At 38.9% G+C, this 17302-nt stretch overlaps 1 protein-coding gene across 3 annotated transcripts in view; it reads right to left on the bottom strand.

Moving 5' to 3' along the window:
• DLGAP2 (DLG associated protein 2) overlaps positions 1–17302 on the bottom strand; it is a 491075-nt gene that overhangs the window by 385220 nt on the left and 88553 nt on the right. The window lies entirely within an intron of this gene.

The following is a 17302-nucleotide window of genomic DNA, read 5'->3' as shown; positions in this document are numbered from 1 at the left end:
TGCCAGTGCATTACTACTGTCATTCTAACGTTTGAGGCAAATTCTTCTATGTGAGAGCAAGCTGTAAGGCACTAACTATTTTTCATCAGAATGCAAGATACGGGTGATTCAGCATCCATGCCCTTTTCAAATGCCAAGTTCCCACCAGTTTGAGCAGAGGCGCTATCGCTGTGGCGATGTGGCTGATGTGGCTGATGTGGCTGATGCCAAGATGGCACTGTGGGGTGTTCGCTGCAAGTGATCAGGTATTAGGAAGAAAGATGAAAGAACTTGAACAACTGCTAAGAACACACAAAAAGTGGTTGAGCCAAGAAAATGGCCAAAGATCAGTACAGAAAATATGGCATTAACAAAGTTACCAATTGAAAAAGACCTTTAGAATAATATAGCCTCTACTCTCAAACAGAATAGGTCACTGTCAGCTTCATTTGCTTTTTTATTGGAGTAAACGTGAAGACCTCAGACGCGTGTGTGACCACAGTGAAGAAACAAAGAATTCAGGGTATATGTGTATCTTGTTTATATTTTAAGAGTTTTCTTGAGAGACTTGAATGCCCACATATGAGCAATGTCCATTATTATTACGTGTGTATATGATTACCAAGAGGTTGTGACTTTTTCTTCCAGGCACTAAGTTTTCTACACAGATATACACTTGTCAAACAGCCTTTCTAGTGCAATGTGAGCACCAAGGCAAGAATATATATATATATATCTCACTTACTGTCTGGATCCAAACCTTTGAAGCCTTACTTTGCTTTGGTTGGCTCAGATCACTACTTAGAAAACTTTCTCAAAAAACCCCCAGTATACTCTTACTAAGAAGAGCCAAAGTAAGAAACTGGGTTCAAATTACTTCTGGTTTCCAGGGAACACCAGTATGGACTGCAATGGGAAGTTCAGAGGTGGAAACTCAGACTTCCTGAGCAAGGCGTGAACCGGGAGAGCCTGAGAAGGAGAGACAGAGACTAACTGAGGAAGTGAATAGCACTGTGATGGAGAACCAGAACTGGGACAGGTTGGAAATAAGACAGAAGGGACAATCCTGATCATCACCAGGAATTTAGGATACTCAGCATTACTATTCTAGTATCACAGAAGAACCTCTGAATCTGGCTTGCAGACAGACCCATTGCTATTCTGTCCTGGGCCACAGGCTATAAACAATCTACCCCAATATCGCCTGTTCTGTTCACGAAAGGTCTGTGCCACATCAACACCAGTAAATAAAATTCACCAAGAAGCATTCTCTCACTGTGAGGCCAACATGCACAGCCTGTCCAGATAACTCTCTCCTCCAAAATAGGGTGGCTACATCCAAGAAGCTGCTGGTGGGTCTTGTCCTTAGCCTCAGCCACCACCTGTCTGTGTCTAGGAACTGCCTGAGACACATAGTTTGGGCAAAAAAAAGCAGTGACAAAAACCCCTGATGCTAACAATTTAACAACATGGAAAATAATAAAATCTGTGGATTGGAAAACAATATCTCTGGATCTGTGGACAATATTAAGATCTGTGCACTGCATGGTTTCATTTACTAGTATAGATGTAGCCTGGGTCCTTATTTACAGTCTGGTTGAAAACATATCTGTCATTTCTCATTTAAAAGAAGGAGAGGGCGCAAGGAGAGGGCGCAAGGAGAAAAAAGGAAGAACCAAAAGAGAAGCAATCTGAAAGACAAATCAACACAAAATCTGTGTTAAAAAATATACTAAGGCAGTGGAACCTGTGCATACTCTCAGATGAAGAAAAGCTCATATCAAACTCCTGCGAGTGACACAAATTTCTAGCTACTGGCCCTGTAAAAACAGAAATCCTAAGTTTTGCAATCCTGGACAGGAACAAAACACTTCTCCTTTCAGCATTAGTAACATTGTTATTTGGACTTAAATCTGGGAGACATGACATGAGGAGAAAAAACAACTTTTGGAAATTTAGTGAGTAGCTATTGAAAAAATATTAACTCTTTACTTTGCAATAAATCTGTAACGATACCTAACACTGAAGATCTTGGAGTGCTGGAAGCTGGAACCTCACGCAGTATTGCTGAGGGGCAGCTCTGCAGCCCCAACATTTCACCACTCGGTTCTTGTGGCTTCCCAATGGGACTTGCGGCTGTGCAACTGGGAATTAATACAGGTTACAAGAGTGAGTTTTAGTCTGGACTGGTTCTTTGCTCCCCTTCACTACGTGCTCACACAGATGCTTCCAAGAGCTTAGCGGTGGGGGAGTGTAGGATCCATCAGCCCAGCTCAGGATTGGCTCCTCCCATGTCAGCATCGACGTAAATCACTCTTGGGACCCCAGGGCAAGGACAAGCAGCCAAACCCCTCTCAACAGTGCCCTTGTGGAGGAAGCTGCACATATAACTCCGGCAATGTGAGTCCAAGGTTGTAGTGCCATCACCAGTAAGTTTGTAGAAACATTAATAAGAGTAATCAGAAGTTCCAGAAGACCTTTGGGAGCTACCACAGTACAAAGAAAAACAATATTTTGATCTCTCTCTTACTTAATTTCTCACTTCTGAATTCTAATATCACTGCTGAAACAGGATAGTATCACAGTCCAGAATTGGTATTATGGGAAATTAATTTATGACTGAACATGAGTAATTCGTGTCCTGCTTTCATCCTCCCACCCAAAAAAGTGGATTGCATCCCCCAGTTGCCCTCCCCTTGCCGCACTGCCGGCATATGTAGAGACAGTTCAGGTTTGGCAAGGCTTGGCCCTATTATCCAAGAGGGCAGTTTCTTACTACCTGTAGTACCTCTGCAGCACAGCTCACAGATAATTACTGCCTCATCAGGTTTCCAAAATGTTCTCCATCCATCTTACCCATTCTTTTCACCAGCTATTGTCAGGAGCTTTACATACTTGATAGTGTAATCTTCCTTTGCTTATTATTTGTTTTTATTATTATTGTACCATTATAATCTCATTAAAGTCTTTTCTAGTTTCAATTATTGCATTTATTTTTTTTCTGAGTCACTGTAATTGCTTTTAGTTTTTAATAATGTTTAAAATTTCCACTCTCTGAAGCACACATTACCATTCCCATTATAAAATCCAGTTAAGAGGTTGTCAACAATCTTGGTTTGCACTAGTCTTGATCTTTTTTGCAATGCATGATATATGGACCCTGCCTTGCCAATGCCTCCAGCCTACAAAGGTAGATTTGCTTTTAAACAACACGCTCATCAGCATATAAGAACTCATAGGAGAACTGGTATTTGTATGTATATATTTGTATGGAAGAGAAATATTTTATAAAATCCTTAAAGCCTAAGAGCATTATGAACTTATTTTCCAATCCATCCAACTGCGGGAATTACTGATTTTCTACTCTGGGTGTGCTTGGTAAAACTACAATTTTATGACAAGACTCTGAACTTTTCTGAGTGACCATTAAGCTTACAAAACATAATCACATCAACAAAGTGTAATAAAATAACTCCCCTCTGACAGAAAAAAAAGAAGACATTCTCCTAATTTCCCAATTATTTGTCTCAAATGTGAGATTAAGGGTATATCCACCAGTCACACCCCACCCCACAAAAAACCGAAGTAAATAAGATCTGAAAATCAATCCTGAAATGTTTTCCTGCACAGGAATCCTGTAACCTATCAGGAACCCACTTAAAATCAGTACAGCTTTACTCGGTTGCATGGATTGTCCCTGAGAAATGTTTGCAGAAGCGTTGATTCAAATTCTAATGATGCAGTTATTTAGTTAACAGAGATACCTTTGCAATCACATCTGATTAATTTAATTTACATGTTTCTGATTTACCAGGTTTTCCTAGAAATAGAACTAAATGCGACTAAAATCCATTGATATTGTAATATAGGTTTGGTGGTTGTGGTTTTGTTTTGTTTTGTTTTTTTAAAAAAGCACATTTACTCTCTTGTGTAGGCAAGGCACTTATGTAGTAAAACACTTCTAAAAATTAGGGCTTCCTTTTTTAAAATAACTTTGGACCTGAATTCAAAAACAACTTGGCAACAACCTGAGCCCTTCTTTATCTAGGAACATTACTTGAAGATGTGCACAAGTCCCACTGTAACAATGACAGAATTTTTATATGCAACAGGAAACATATTGCACCACTCTGCTCAGGAAACACTTTTCAATGTTTTGAGACACATGCCTCAGCGCTTAATCCCATGCAAGGCGCATTCATCATACACATCATAAGCATGCGATATTTGCGTACTTTTAAAATTTGACTTTGAATTCAGCAGTTAGATGCTTTAGGACACAGCACATGCATTTACTTGTGTGCAAAACCAGACTAGAAAAGTTTGAGTATATTTTGTGATACAGGATCACTGGAAGGGGGGGAAAGATGGCTCTAGTGGATGGGTGTACTTCTCAGCAAGGCACAGCTTGACATCCTGTTATTCTGTATTGCGCTTAACATCCACATTCATTCAGAGCTACTGCTATGAAATTGCTCTTCAGCTTGTTCATCTGCATAACTAATGATCACTTTAGAGACAGAAAGATCCATCCATGATAACTTCAAGATAAAAGTTAAAAGCTCTGAAGTTACAGACAGCTGGGAATAAGATAGTAATTTAAGTGCAATTTTCGGGAGAATATGCAGGCTACATTGTACAGGTAACAGGGTGTGATGAAGAAAGCATTTCAGCCTGCTCCTGAAGCCCTTAATTACCAGAAAGCCAACTCATATACAGTTCATTGTTTCACAAAGAGCTGGAAAGGATCATTAAATCATCTAGTTTAGTCTCCATTTCTCCACAGACATCTACATTTTACACAAAAACTGCAGTCAAAGTGGTTGTCTAAATCATAACTTTTAAAGAGGCACACATCGGGTCTATGCAGTGGTCTTACTGGCAGCAGCATCTGCACCTTGGCCACTGAAACACCAACGCCCAAAGCATTTGCAGAAAAATTACGTACCATAAAAATGAAAAAAAAAAAAAATTAGTGTAGATGAAATAACAAAGAGAGGAGAAAGGGAATTCAGTATTTTTAAAGTGTAGTGCTTACCTCACTACAGTTAATATCTAGTTTTATATTTAGCAAAATTGGCAAACAGCAATTACAGTCTTAAAGGCAATCAGTGCATGCACCCAGCTACGCAAATAAATAAGTTAAGCAGCACAGATGAAGATCTTTAAATTTACCTGAAGTGCATTAGCAAGGTATTTGAATGACAAGTACCCTGCAAATTCCCATAAACTGAAGTCAGAAAGGCTAAGGAGCCTGGTGTTCAAAAGGGTTATCTTTTGGCTAGGTATCATTGTGCATGTCTCACGCATATTCTAGAAATACACCTCTGACTCGACAGGCCTGGCCTCTCTGAGCTGAAAGGGTCAACCCAAAATTCCTCATGTATGACAGGTATGAGACAAAACAGATCCAAGCAGGAGCTGTTCGGAGATGAAGAATTTGCCAGGGGAAATGTGCATTCCACCAGCCATTTCCATCACCATCCTCACCATGGCAAAAAATTTGCCTTATATGCAGTCTGTCTTGTTCTGCTTTTCTCAGATAAATTGAAGAACCTTGTATTAGATGATGCTTTCACTCTGGAGTGAGGCTCGTCTGGTTCAACCAAAATACACCTCTGTTTCTAAAAAGCCGAAGATCAAGCTCTAAGTCTGACTGTGATGCATTTTACCCAGATCTTAAGGGTTTTTCCTCTTTTCTGCATACCCATCTGTTTTTCCAAGATCACTTAAAAAAAGGCAAACAAGAAAACTGTAATGTATTAATATCAATTTCAAGAACACTATTTATAATGCTGAAAACCTCTACCTGTTCACTAGTCCTCTATTTAAATACCATATCAGTAAGTTAGCCCTTCAACTCCCAGCATGATCTTAATGTGTTGCATCCCTTGTCCAGCACCACAGAATAGAAAAAGTCGAAACTTCCAAGAACATATTCTTTGTTATTCTAGTATTATGACCTTCTTTTCTTGGTCCCAATGGGCCACTTTATCTTCCCCAAACCAAAATAATTTTGTTGGAAGGAGTCCAGCTTACTAGACACAAATGAGATTGATTTATACAACTGTCCACTCTATTCATGGTGTTCCAATTGTTCGTTTCAGATACAAGTTTTAGAACAATTTTTTTCATATTTACTTCCAATTTAGTGCTGAATAGGGCTGAACCTGGTTCCGCTTGTTGCACAGCCATTCCAGAAACAGCCCTGTTTCACTGCCATCACAACAACCTTTTGAGATCTGTCTTTTAACCAGTGTCCAGCCCATTAAGTCTGTGTTCTGCTATAATGGAGCAATGGTTTTAAAATCATCTGCATCAAGTCAAACAGCTTACAGCACTCTATACACATTTGGCTGAAATTAACTGAAACCTTGAAGAAAATTTCTGTTGGCAAGACCTACTCTCATAAAAACATGTGAAAACCCATTAAAGAGTCTAAACCTGTAACTGCTTACCAACAAAAAAGATGAGACAGGACTCAGTTTTTATATCAAATGAAACTAATTTGTTTCTGGAGTCATTCCAATTGTTTGAATACTGGTATAATACTGACACAGTTTTCTCAGTTATCCTTGAATTATTCTAGTATTAACAATGAACCAGAAGACTCTCTCAAACAACTGTTTCAGACTCTTGGATGTAAATAACCTGACTCTACAGATACTAATATTATTCCTAGATACCACTGGCACAGAAAGTCTAACTGACTTGCATAATACAAGGCCTTCAACCTGAAAAGTCAAATACAGAACAGAAATACTTATTGAAACTCTCTAATTTCTCTTATCAATACTGTAACTTTCTTCAACTAAAATGGGTTTACTCCTCTGCTAAAATTTTTTTGTTCTTAATTTATTTAAAGCCCCCCATTATACTTTGTTCTGCCAATTATATTTTTCACTAATGCCCTTGAGGGAACACACTTTTAAGTGCTTTGCTGTATCAGGTCCTCATCAAGGAAGGAGTCAGGCCTACAGAAACTTTCCTATCTGTGCTGACAGAAATCCCAGGAGCCAGTTCCATATCATTTTAATCTACACAGCCATATTTGGAAATAATCTTTGCATTTGTTAACCAACTCAAGGAAATCCTGAGCAAAGACAAACTCATTGAACTCTAAAATATTACATTAATAGATTCCCCAGAAGCATTAGTGAACATCCCAGACAGAAGATAAAGCTACTTTTGGACTGCAAACCAATAGTCAGACCTAAAATTCAATAAAGAACTTAAAGAAAAGTAAAATCAGAGCAAATGCTTCCAAAGACCTCAAGAAGTTAGAATTCGGCCATAGTTTCTTCAGGCCCTTTAATTAAAAAAAAAAAAAAAAACCACGAAGAAAAATGAAACTAGCACACACAGGCTGAAAAAAAGTTGATTAGGTTTTAATATCAAGAAATCTGCAGGAGAAAAAAAAAACTTAGACGGAAGGCAATTAAGCAGCCTTTACTATATGCATGTATGCCCTTTAATTCATTTGCATAAAATACTTAATGTTCAAAATCATCATTGTAGCAATATGCCTAACTCGATTTGTTTATTTTGTATAACATAAGAAAACAGAGTCATTAAACTCCTACAGATTTACTTCTCAGTGTGTAATTGGAATATGAACATATTCAATTAAAAACACTTAAGTAACGAAAACAAGGTTTATCACTGGGATGGTAGTTGTTTTATAAAAATATACCAATATGAAACACAGAAATAGTCAAGGGTCACTGTAGTTAGTCAACTGATTTTTTACTATCATTTACTCATTGACTGCCGAACTTCCAGCATTATCTCTGTGCATCCCAAAGTCAATAACTACAACATAAATGAAACTTCCATGTTAAAAATTCCAAGGCTGAAATTAATGAGAATAGGCTAAATGTTTTTCTTGCCCTTCTGTAAAGATCGCTTCTAAATTAATTCAACAGAATGAACTAGATACTATGGATAAGGAGATATACAGAAACAGGAATACTTTTTAAAAAGTGCTTGTTTTGCCACAGATGGAGGGCTGGGGGAAGGAAAGAATAGAGAAAAAATATATTTGATAATGAAGAAGCTACCATGCCCTAATTCCTATTTATCTGGAAGACAATCCAGAACTGAATATATAACTGACTTCTTAAAACTGAGCTTTTAAACTAGGACTTCCTTCTTGTGCTTCCAATTCACATAGCTTAAGATTAATTCATTGGGGCTGCAGTGTTGGCCTATGTCATTTGCTTTTCAACTAATATCAGAAACAGAGTCAAATGTTTAATAAAATTTTAAAAAACTTTTAATTTGGGGTTAAAAAATACAGGACAAACATTCTTGTCACCTACGAACCCTGATCACATTTTCTAACCTCTGAAAGAGGAAATTTCAATGCACTCACATCACACTTGAGGAAAGGACTTTGAAACAAAGAGTACAAGGCAAGATTTACCTTTTCCCAAGAGGTTTATAAAAAATGGTCACGGGCCAAGAAACTATTTAAACATTTTCTTGGAAAAGAGAAGTCTCAAATCAAGGACATTTGTTTCCAGATACATAAAATGCCATTGCAAAAAGAGATAACAATGGTCTGATCTCCATGTCCATGGTGGACTGAACAATAATGTTAAGTTTAAAGTTGCAACAGGGTACATTCAGTTTGAAATATTTTGTACAATATCTAACAGTAAGACTAATCAAACACAGACCTACATTGCTTCAGAAAGTTGTGAAACCTGTCACAGGCTGCACAACCATCAGGAATGACCTCCAGGCAGGCACAAAAAGAGTTTGCGTTGGACTAGGGGAAGAGACTGTATGATCTGTTCAAATCCTCTTCCAGACCTAGAGGTCTTCTGTGAATGAGTTAAAATGGAAGAGTACATGAAAAACCTGTGGCCATCAAATCAGATAGATACAATTACAATAAAAAAATGCAGTTTTGTACTGGATTCAACATGCCTTTAGGCAGAACTCTTGCATATATCACATTCTCCAAAAAGTCAAAGTTATTGTAAAGTTATTTCATTAAACTATATGCAGAATTAGTCATCAATTCCACAAGAAATTGTGCATATAGGCAGATTGTGTTATAAGTTAGCAGTTACCATCCACAAGGAAGATATCAAATGTTACAATACAGAACACGCTCATGAATACACAGAGAGATACTGCTCAACCGTACCATAGAGCCTAAGTTATGGACAAGCCTTATTGTCATCTAAGAACTTAGGAAATGTGAATCCAGGATACTTGGAAAGGAAGAATATTTCCAAAAAACAAATCCCTGGCAATAGGAATCAATTGTGTTACAGAAGACATGATGCTTGTGGGAGTCTGGAAACTCAGTTTAAAGATCAACAGCACTGTTGTATGACTGCTCTGCCTTCACCCTGATTGGCCAGGGTGCAAATAGAAAAGACAGTGAAGTTGAAAGAATGGATACAAATTTCATCCTTAACTTTATTGCCCACCCACAAAAAAACCCCACAAAACAACAACAACAAAAAACACACACGCCCAACAACGACAAAAACCCCATATCTTTGTTTCTGTTGCAAAATGAGCTGACTCTTGGCACTCCCATCCTGACCTATTCATATGGGTTGAGTGACAAAATTCAAGAATTAGATGTGCTGTGCACACGTGCCCAATGCCAGGAGGAAGCAGAGAGGAATGAAACACTGAAATATTAGTACTGTAAGCTAAACCTCCCAGGTTCTCCTAGAATGCTTGAGGTTAAGCCTTGACTAACATCAGATTCTTTGAATGGGAAAAGCAATATTTATGGTATAGTATTTATACCTTAGTCAAAAGATCCAACAGGAAGGCAACTAAATTCAAGTTAAATAACGACAGTTTTGTAGGAAGCCATATGTCTTCTAAAATGCCAAGCAAAGATGTCAGTGACAGTTAAGGATGCTCTGCAGTTTACTGTTGAGAGTAATTTGTCAATAACTTGCATGACGATATGGTAAAAGATTTTTTCAGAGAAATCAGCCGAGCATTACACAATGTCAAATAGCTAAGAATCTGCTAGCCCAAAAGACTACATTACTCAAGTGTATGTGTAGTGAATATCTACCTAGGAAGCATTTCTTACATGATTAAAAAAAGAGAAAGAAAAATTCAGGTAAGTTAAAGAACAAAATTAGAAGATCAAAAAGAAAGGCAGCAAAACTAGAGAGACACTAATCAGCACACAAAATCCTATAGGGAACTGCAAAACATTAGGCATGGAAATCAGCAAAATATCTAATAAAGTGATAAAGCTGCCAAATAAAGAAAAAAAAGGATTAAAAGAACTACCAACAAGGGAGAAGATTGGAGTTATTGACTATTCTGAGTTATGAAAGGCCCTAAGGAAAAGGAAAACACAAAACATCAGAGAATATATCTGTGATCTGTGATGCTCTTGAGTTAGAACTCAACAAAATAAAAATAATGAAATGGCATAGGTTGTCTTCCACAAGAACTTAAATGGTAGAGTTTCAAAAGAAGAAAGATGAATACAGCCTCCCCACACATAAATTACTTGAGTAAACAAGTCAGAGACCACCTCTAGCAGAAAACAATGAATGCAGCCTAGCAACTATTACTTGTAACGATTTCCAACAGACTAGTATCTTCATGGCTACAAGCTTGAGATTTTGAAGATGTCCACCTTAAGGCCAAAATCTGCCTCTCACTATGAAGGTGAATCTCACGTCAATTAAAAGGACAAGCAATCAAATCTATGTCAGAGTTTACCCTTTCTTGAATTTTAATTCCAATAACATGAAGTCCAACCAAAACCAAAAAATCATAGAATTATAAAATGGTTTGGGCTGGAAGGGACCTTCAAAGATCATCTAGTCCAATCCCCCTGCCACGGGCAGGTAGATCTTTCACTTGATCAGGTTGCTCAAAGCCCCATCGAGCCTGACTTTGAACACTTCCAATGATGGGGAATCCACAACTTCTCTTCTTCCAGTGTCTCACCCCTCACATTGTAAAAAATTTCTTCCTTATGTCCAATCTAAACCTACCCTCTTTCAGTTTAAAACCATTGCCCCTTGCCCTGTCACTACAGGCCTTGGTAAAAAGTCTTTCTCTGTCTTTCTTATAAGCCCCCTTTATATGTTGAATGATGTATGATGCAGTCTATTTTCTTTCAAGTTAACACAAGAAATTGAAAGGCAATCATATTGAAGGCTTACAATCTGCGTCCCCCACCCAGAAGAAACAAGCAAAATAAAATACTATTATCTCCTTCAAAACCATCTTCTCTGCCTATGCAGGCTGATATACCTTCATTACCACCTTGAGTTCATAGTTATGGAGAAGCTCATCTCAGCATGGGAGGCTCCCTTGCAGAGCCAGTCTCTCTGAAGTGGTAGAAAGTATCTGAAGAGTCCCTGTCAAATCTGATGGTCTGCCTAAAGAAGCTGTCTCATTTGGATGATGCCAAGACACTTATGTTTGCACAGACAGAAGTAGATACCTTAAGCACCATCCAACAGCCTACTTCTTATTGGACATCAAAGCATTCTGTGCCTTTGAGGAGCACCATTCATCACCATTGTATCCAAAATCCAAAATGTTTCCAAATCAGATAGATTATCTCATTCCCTGTAGCAACAATGATATTCAGAATACAGCTAAAGAATCTGAAAAGAATAACCTACAAATTGGGATTTTGGTGTCTCCCATCACCACCAGAAGAACAGCAAAGCTTGGAGGGATGATTTGTGTTTCTCTGGATCAACATCTTTCCTTCATTAGGAAAGGAATTTTCCTTTCATTTCCATCATTTCCTTCCATCTTTCCTTCCCTCCATCCCCATCAATTTCTCTAGAGCATTTTTAAAAGCAACTACCATTAAATAAAGTTATCAGCTGATTTTGTTAAATACTTAACACAGCAGGTCTTCAATGAAACAAGCATCATAAATTGCCCAGAGCAAAGAAAAAGTATCTTGTTTATTGTATGGCAGTTCTCTGTAAGTTGCTAAAGCGTATTTAACACTACAAACTGAAGTAAAGGTGACTGCCTCATTGCCATCCTGCAGACCAGAGGAAGAGTTCAGAGTAAATTCCCACTAACCTGAGTGCCAGCAATCTCTTCTCCACACCAGAACCAAACAGGCTTCCCCCATGCTAACTTTGGCTATTTGAGGTTTGACTTTTTCACTCCCCATAAACCACTCCAGAAGTACAGCATAGGCATATCATTCACTAAGCCACTTGAACAATTTATCCACAGTTTTAGTCTTTGAAAGCCCGACTAGCCCTTCCAGCAGTAGTAAGTCATCTTGAAACTGGTTTCACAGAAGGAATGTTCATTTCTAAAACAGAAGGCAAGATCAGTAATAGTGTGGGAATTTCACTGTATCATCAGTGAGTACGAAGTGCGCCTCCTCGACTCAAGCTCCCTGGTTCAGAACACCTGCCTGCAAGACACACGGTCCTCAGCGCTGTATGGGATGCACTGCACGCTCCTGCCTGCAACCTGCCAGTCCTGCCAGGCAGAGCAGGGGCAGTTGGAGGTCAGCCTCCTCATCCTCTTTGCAGCGTTTGGCGGTCCAGAACATACAGAGCTCTTGTTGCTGCACAAAATACTTCAAGGACCGCAATTGTGCATTGCTCCAGAAGACAACACTCCACTTTGAGATACAATTTGTTCCACAAAAGGCACATTCTTTGTTCTTACACAGCAGGCTATACCTTTCCACCCATGCCCCTGGAAGACCGTGTCACATAAGCATGTTCAAAAGAATCACAGGCAAAAGAAGTTTTTATTTTCTGCATTAGCTAGCAACAAGTGTACTTCTGCACTTCAAGATTTTCCCATTTCTGAAGCACTTTATAAACATTACTAAGCACTTGCTACTCTCCTCTGAGCTAAGCAAGTATTACCAGCAGTAATGTACTAACCACGGGCACATATCACCCCACCACTGGGTTAGGAAAATGATTAAAGACCAAAGTAAACGCCCTCGAAGCTAGAAGATAAGTCTTCAGTGGAAATGAAATAGATACTTTACTGTTCAGATGGTCAAAAGCACAATACCTGTCACCGGACTAATTTGGACAGATATTAATAAAATGAATGTCCTGCTAAAAAGGAGGCTTATAATACTGTGCATTTGTTTACTGTGTCTTCTTACTATTACAGTTTCCATAGAAACAGGAGAGAGTTAGAAAATTTCAGCACTGGGCAACAAATTCTAATTATCTTTTTCAAAGAATCATTATATACATATTTAGTGCAAATAGAATACTTCAACAAGACTTATACTCAGGTATATGAAACATGGATCACTAGTCCTAATGCAGGGTTGCTCATGACTGCACATGATTTCTAAGTCTTTATGGCAACAAAAGAGAGGGCACTTCTTTAACACAAATTAGTAACAGTCCACGCCATGCTGGTCCTTCCCCTTTAGGCTTTTCAATTTCATATTCTTCCTCCAACTGCCCTCAAAATGAGCAGGGGAGCAAAAAGTACTGAAGCATTTTCAAAATATACTTCCCCTTCCCTGAAGCTTATGTGATATCTTATCCCTTACATTTATAATCACCTACAGTTTAACCATGATGTAATTTCTTATGCCTTGTGGGCTGATTCCTGTGACTCACAATTTCCAAATATATTTGTGAAGGTGGTTCATGAATTAAACTTCTGTCAGCTGAAGCCTCCAGCATTGTTCTACCCATGTTCAGTACGGAGGCTCCTGGCTCACAAGAAGTTTTAATGGTACAGTACAGAGGATCAGTCCTCAGTTTATAAAGGACACTCGAGAAGCCATTATATAAGGTAAGAAAGACTGCAAATGCCCCCATGGCTTTTTGTCATGCCATCGTTCTTCTTCGGTAAGTTTAGGTTTCCTATATATACACCACTGAAAACCTTCAGATGATTCATCCCTGGGGCTTGCTGTCAGATGAGCACAGTTGCGAGTTACACTTCTCGTAGTTTCTCTGGTACTGTACTCACACCGCTCACTTCTGCCCTGATTTTAAGCTATGTCCAGATGAGACCTGGGGGACCCTGGGACAGCAGCCTTGGTCAAGTACAAATTCACACTTCCTCACTTAAGCATTTAACTACCTAAGTCTAGCAAACCAACCTATTTTAATAAAATTAATATAATCTACAAGTGACAACATGCATCTAATCTTGTAGAATTACTTTCACAGAGGTATAGTGAAATATCACCTTCCTTTACGGTGAAACATCTTCACCTTCTCTGCCTTTTCCCTGCCCGAATGATCTTTGCCCCAAGAAGGATAAGCTAATACAACAGTTCTTGCTGTTCCTAGGCTCTTCCTCTGCTTTTCCCTGCTTAAGAGCATCACTCCTCTCAGCTGGCAGTTTGGGAGAGATTCTCTGGAGATACAGCTGGTGTCTTACCCAATACAGAGTCATACTGAGACGACTAAACCACATGTGTGGAAGCATTTGCTACCGTTTAATCTCAAGTGCAGAGGGTGCAGCACTGCCTCTGGTAATATACTTCTACAATCAGCACCACTAACAGCTTGGGGGATCATATGCATTATTGGTGCAGAAGTGTTTGATATTTCCCATCGTGACAGAAAGGAGACAAATGGTTAAATTACTGCCTGTTGTGCACAATTGTAGACATTAGCAGCTGTTATTTATAGTGCCTATTATGCTATAGTATCCCAAAAGACAGGAGAACCACGTCATCATACAGCATTACTACAAATAAAATCATTCTAGCACAGAAAACCATTTTAAGCATAGAGAACATCACTGTAGTTTATCTTTAAATGGGAAGCATGAAGAGCTCAGATGTTTTGATAACAAAATGTATGTTTTAGTACTCCCACCCCACCAGTTAATACAAGAAGAAATAAGAAGGACAGGAAAAATTGTACATTAATAAAGTCAGCTGAAAGAAAAAAAGGTACATCTGGAAGAAGTCTTCACCAGTACGTCAGTGCAAGTGGGATGTCCTTTTCTGGAAAATGCACAGCTGGAAGAAAAGAGAGCTCTCACGGTTTTAATCATGGAGAGGCTTGTATACTACATCTTTTTAAATCTTTTATTCAATCCTAGTGAGTTAAATACAAGTTCAAAACATGTGGCAGACTACTCCAAATTAAGCAGCATGCCTTAGAGCAGACATTGTTCAGGCTTCTTATGAAAATAAAAGTTATCTAACACTGTCAGCATCTTAGATACAGAACCCAATTCCCCATACTCTCCCACTCTTCTAGTAAAAACGGGTGGTGGAGGAGTGAGGGGGTGGAGAAGGACAAAATAAAGCAAACAAGGGTTTCTTGAAATAGATTTCTTTTTAGAAGTTAGCAATGTGAATTCTAGCCCTTACTTTGTCTAACTTACATTCTTTTTGCAAGAAAACTTTTATGACAAAATCCACTATTCCCACATACCCCCAAAAAAATGTTTTGCTCTTCAAAACCTTGAAGAGCTTCTACAAAATTGGGGATTACGATAAAACTGAAATGAATCTGGGAGAAAAGACGGATGGTCACTTCCAGTGCTGTTTCCACTGCTTACTCCTCTCAGGACTTGGGGTGTTCCCAGATCATGAAAAGATATATTTTTAGGATAACAATCTACTTAAACAGTTGAATTGCAATTTAAGGGAAAAAGGAATATAATCAACATGTTAAGAAATCAGTAGCAAATAAAACGTATCTATCACTTCTACACTTTACACAACTGAATTATGTAAGATTAATGTGTACCAGCCAAGAGATCTGCCCTTGCTTCCCAGTTGCCTCAAAGTAGCCAGAGAGAGGCATGACACTACTGAAATGGAGAACGCAGATACTTCTGTGTAGGCACCCCTGAGACCTTTAAAAGGTGAGGGAATAGTTTCTTTTGGCCCAGGATCAAATTCCTCTAGTGGTAATGAAATATCAGTGTGGTCTACTGTACCCATGTGAAACCAATGAATCCAAGGCTCCTCCAGCATTACAGCTATATTTCTGAGACCTATATGAATTCCCTGTAGAATTGGCCAGTAGTTGTTCTAGAAAACAGTACTAACATTTTACCTTACTTGCTGTATGAGTAGAAACGTCTATCTTTCGATTTCTCTGCTCAATTACATGCTCTTTAACTCTACCCACACACTGCACTGTGTTGGCCAAGTCGTACATTTTGGCAGTGGACTTCAAAACTATGTTCCTCCGCAAGAGAGTGCCTGTGTATAGTACACTCACACACACATACACACCCCCTCAGTCCACGTGATTTATATACTGCCTGGGCAACCATTTCACAAATAGATGAAAGCACTAAAAAATAAAAATCCCAAACTCTGACATATAGAAATCAGTCATTCTACATACTGCTTTCATTTAGCAATACTTAGTCACATTACTGACATGACCAGTTATCAGAGCTGCCTGCAGTTGCTGCTGCTGCTGCTGATGTGCACTTCTCTCTTCCTCAGTAGCTGAGCTGTACGCATTGGGAATGCTTTACAAAACATTTCAGAAATAAAGGTCAAGTAAGCTTTCTTTGCAAGAGATGCTGTTTTCTGGAGAGAACTTCCTTCCTACACGCCTTCAGCCACCAGAGCTCTTATGATGTTAGGCAAAGTGACTGCAAACACACATAGTCACTCACATTTCTGTCTCTAGAGTTAAGCTTTGCTGAGTTAGAGCCCCTTCTTCAGCCCCTGCTCCCCCCACACATATGAAGGTGAGACTGTTGTGAAAGTGCTATTTTACAGCTAACGGTTTATATCCAGTCCCAACAGCACAGGGGCTAGTCAGCACTAGCCTTTCAGGGGAGCGTGTTTTATTGATCTTGGAACATTTAACATGACATCTAAACATCAGTGAAATCTCTTACTCAGTTTTTTGTTTTTAAGACTAAATAGTTTTGGGTGAAGCACAACTGTGACTTTTCATAACAGTAGTAAGAGGGGAAAAACATCTTTCAGGAGGAGCTAGTTGTAGTGGAGGACCTTGAACTCCAAGAAGGACTTTGTACTATGCTAGCAGCCAACTAGGACACTGTGCAAAGACTGAAGCACCAGCACACCGTGCTGTGACCATGCTTTTTACTCCATAAGCAGAACAGTAGAGAGATCTGCACCAGCTGGAGTCTTAAAACAGTTTTATGCTCACACATGTTCAGAGACTCCCAGCCTGTCCAATTATTTTAAGTGGACTAATACATGTTAATTAGCTCTATACCTGGAGTCTTGATACTGAAGTCTGAGGACCTACTGATCTTGAGATAATAGACCTGACCCCTTTTAAGTCTGAGTCTACCCCAAACTGCCTATATTTTTGCACCATATAGAGACCAGATTTTAGTGGATTAAGCTGGACAGTCCTAGGTAGATACAAATCCAATA

Source organism: Harpia harpyja, chromosome 15 (genome assembly GCF_026419915.1).
Source record: "Harpia harpyja isolate bHarHar1 chromosome 15, bHarHar1 primary haplotype, whole genome shotgun sequence".
In the NCBI taxonomy this organism is placed as follows: Eukaryota; Metazoa; Chordata; class Aves; order Accipitriformes; family Accipitridae; genus Harpia; species Harpia harpyja.
This window is presented reverse-complemented; position numbering and strand designations above follow the sequence as displayed.